A 4,066-nucleotide genomic window follows, 5' to 3' on the forward strand; every position below is an offset into this window, starting at 1 on the left:
CTTTCCTCTCTCGCTGCTCACTCTCCTGTATAGTCTCACAAATTCTGAAATTTAGGAATTCCTTGGGGGCAGCCAAGCGGTTGGAGAAGAGAGGATTTTTGGAGCCGTTTCTGAGAGACAGTGTTTATGTACCTGTTCTCCTTGGTCCTTCACAGCTGCTGCTGGAGAGGTGGAAACATGAGCAACAGAGAGAGGGATTGGGCAAGAGGCTGGAGGAGATTAGGAATGTTTTATGTACAGAAAGGTAAGAACATAAAGCTTTGCTCTTAAGATAAACCGTAAGCTTTGGGCAGCAAGGTGGGCAGAACATAGAAATCGAAAGGGATTAACCCCTTCAGCTACAATGGACTTTGGTAAAAGTGTGGTACATTATTTATTTTTTTTCCATAAACATGACAACTCTTTGTTAAATCTTACTGTCAAATGTGCCATTTCTGGTTGGTTTCATGCCTCTCCCCACTAGAAAAAGGCAGAGGCACTACTTTTACTCACACTGACTTGAGATACTATAGATCCACTAGTCTCTGAAGTTCCCTAATAACATATCATCCTGACTCTATCATCACTCCTGATGCTGTATCATCCACCCTTCTGCCCAGGAATCCTGGCTTCTGATTGCTCCCGGAGGTTCTCACTGTGCTCCATTGGTGATGACCACAAATGCGAGAAAATGGGAACCATCCTTTGTTTTCCACTCATGTCAACTTTTCCATTTTTCTAACCGTGTATATTTTTGAAGCCTTTATGCTGGAATCACTTTATTCCAAGGGAGGAGTCTCTTTCAGAGTTGGCGACACTGCCATCTGCCACACACTACCACCTGCCAGAAGGCTGTGAAGAGGCCCGAGGGCAAGCGGGATGAGCAGTCCCATTCAGGCAAGGGATGTCTGCCCTGTCCCTCAGCCGGCTTGGCTTAACACTGACCCAAGGCAGCCCGACATTGCTACATCAGTGAGGGCAAAAGGGGATGTGGACTAGAGGTGCTTGCTTATGTTACTGAGCCCTAGGAGGCGGTGACGGCCACCCCGGAGGGACTGCCTGACACATCGTGTGGAGCCTGTGGAAGGAGTGGAGTGACTACTTTGGGTGCTAGTGGCTGGAGGCACGGAGGCTAAAAGATGGATGTTGCCACACCGCTGCCTTTGTGTGCTGTAAACCAGTGGTGACGCTGCAGCTGGGAATTGAGTAAGCCAGCACGTGGGCCCTCGTATGTTGCTCAAGTCCAGGGGTCATCGTAGCTCTCCAGTAGCCTAGATTCCTGAACTTGTCTGTGTCCATCATGAAAGTCACTTCAAGTCAGCATATCGACCCCATTCTGGCTGCCCAGTCCCATGCAATCCCACGAAAGAAATACTGTGCTTGCCAGGAGGCTTTTCTGGAACTAGAGTCTGGTCACAGGACCTGACACAATCCTGTAGGCAGCAATTCCAGAGCTGCCCAGGGCATCTTGCAGACCTTGAAGGGAGACATGGGAGTCAGGCTCCTGGTGGTCTGGCTAGGCTCTGCCACGGTTGGCTTCTCAGCACTGGGGGGCACTAAGGAAATATTGAAAGTAGATGCTTCCTGTGACCAGGCCCCATGCAGGACCAGGTCCAGGCATGGTGTACCTAACACAGTGGCACTTCTGGCCCTTCCCAGGCCCATGCACTAGAAAGGGGCTCAGAGCACTTTGAGCAAGGTCCTCCAACATGTGGGGACAGACCCCTGATGGGCAAGATCTGGAGCGGGGGCTCCACTTGCCTAAATCCAAGGGTGGCACACTGCCTAGCTCCGTAGGGACCCAGTGACAACTGCTGCTTAGAGAAACACTTAAGAGATATTAGAAGGTTTGTTTCTGAATACAAAGTATGGGGGCCACACACTGTACTCTGCTCATAGATGTCCCTTAAGTCCTAGGACTCTTGCATTGAGACAGTTCACGGCTCCAGGCAGCCTGCTCCTCGAGTTGGTTTGTCAGCTGAAACGTATTCACCCCTGCTTCTGGTCTAGAGTGGCGCTTTAACAACTTCTGTGCATAGGAATCACCCAGGGTCTTGTTAAAGTGCAGATTCCGATTCAGTAGGCCTGGGTGGGGCCTGAGATCTGCGCGTATAACCAGCTCCCAGGTGCTGCTGATGCCACTGGCCAGCGGGCCATGCAGAGTGTCAGGGAGCAGACTTTGTCAGCAGGGTAGGAGCAGAGGCAGAAGACAGTGCGAGGGAGGGAACATGTGGATTAGAAGGAAAAGGAAGAAAGATCAAGAGGAAGAAGGACTGGGTCAGGGTGGGGCTTCCTTCTACAGAAGAGACATCTAAGGTGAATCCTTCCTGGCCTTTCTCTTACCTACGTGGGACACCTCAGATAGAATGGGAACATTGGACTTAAGGACAGAACCTGTCACCCATTTCCATTTAGCCAGATATTTATTTATTATTTTTATAGAGAGAGGGGAAAGAAGGGACAGAGAAGGAGAGGGAGGGAAACATTGGTGTTCAGGAGAATGGTTGCCTCTCACATGCCCCCAAATGGGGACCTGGCCTGCAACCGAGGCATGCGCCCTGATTAGGAATCAAACCTGCAACCCGTTGGTTTGCAGGCTGGCACTCAATCCACTGAGACACACCAGCCAGGGCTTAGCCAGACATTTCTGAGTACCCACAAGTGTGTGAGACTGGGCTGGCAGGGGACGTTTTATGAAGGGATGTGGGCTGTGTCCATTTCCACACTGCAGAACAGGAAAATCTCAATACCTTGTCAGGCTGAGTTTCCATGGTCGGGATGGGGTTAGGATGGTCCTGTAGCTTCTAAAAGCAGAGTGATACATCACGCTGAAGTATTCAGGCCCAGAACTTGGCACATAGTAGGCCCTCAGTGAGTGCCCCTCCCTTCATTTTCCCCTCCCTCCTCCACAATAATGGAACAGCCTGACATACATGAGGTGTTCCTTATCAGAATAGCAACAAAATATACCACTTTGCTCATATGGGAAGAATTATGAAACAAAGGCCTTTTGCTCATTACAAACAGAGGCTTTGTTGTTATTTTGCTTGTAATTTTATTCCACTTAACTTTCTAAAATGAATTTTTTATTCCATATAACATTTTTCACTCTAGTAGTGGTTTAAAATGAAGTTACTTTGCAGTAATGAGTCAGGAACACTAGATGTCAGGAGAGAACCAGCTGACTCAGTGTTTAATAGGTTCTGTTTGCATCCAAACATTTAAAACAGGAGATCGTAGGAGGTTGACGGAAACCTAAAGGACATCGAGGAGTGTAATTACTACACTTATTTAAACTCTAATGGTGTATTGCATCATTATGTTGTACACCAGTAGCTAATATGTGTCAATTATATCTCAGTTACAAGATGCTAATGATTGTATAAATATAAATTTATACCAAATACCAGATGTTATCTATTCCGATTTATGAGGAGGCCCTTCAGGATTTGATTTTAAGAAAGCAAACACAACTTTAATAATCTATTAAGGGTCACGTACTCTTAGGTACACAAATGTGTGGACTGCCTGCAAAATTCCAGTCCCCCTTTCCCTGCTGCCTACCTGGGCAACTGCCAGGCTAGAGTAGTGTATTTTTGGATGAGTAAAGAACCAGAGTGTCATATAATGCGAGATGCTCTGGGGACACCCGCAGGGGAGGCACTCAATCGAGAACACCTACTGTTGAGTAACATACAGGTGGGAAGTGCACTAACCAAACACTGACCTGGTTGGAGATTTTCCCCTATAAAGTTTCGCCACCAAACGTGCTCTAAATCTCATCAGGGTTTCCCTTTCAAATTTAAGGCAAGTCTTTAAACATGAGTTTTTCTGTTGGACGTGTTTGTGTCCACATGAATTTAGCACGCTTTTGGACTTTCAATTCTCTGACAGTTATTGTAATCTCATAACATACAAATTCCGAGCCAGTCTGCTCCGCGATAGAGACGCTCTTCAGCAGCTTACCGTGCCCCTGTAACATCTCCTCCTGTGGTTCGGGATTCAGAGGCCCCGCTGCGGGCAGACACCGTCTTTGCACGGGACTGTGAGCTTCACTATGCTCACCCATCCTCTGCCTCTTCCCTTC

This window comes from Desmodus rotundus, chromosome 8 (assembly GCF_022682495.2).
Source record: "Desmodus rotundus isolate HL8 chromosome 8, HLdesRot8A.1, whole genome shotgun sequence".
Lineage (NCBI taxonomy): Eukaryota > Metazoa > Chordata > Mammalia > Chiroptera > Phyllostomidae > Desmodus > Desmodus rotundus.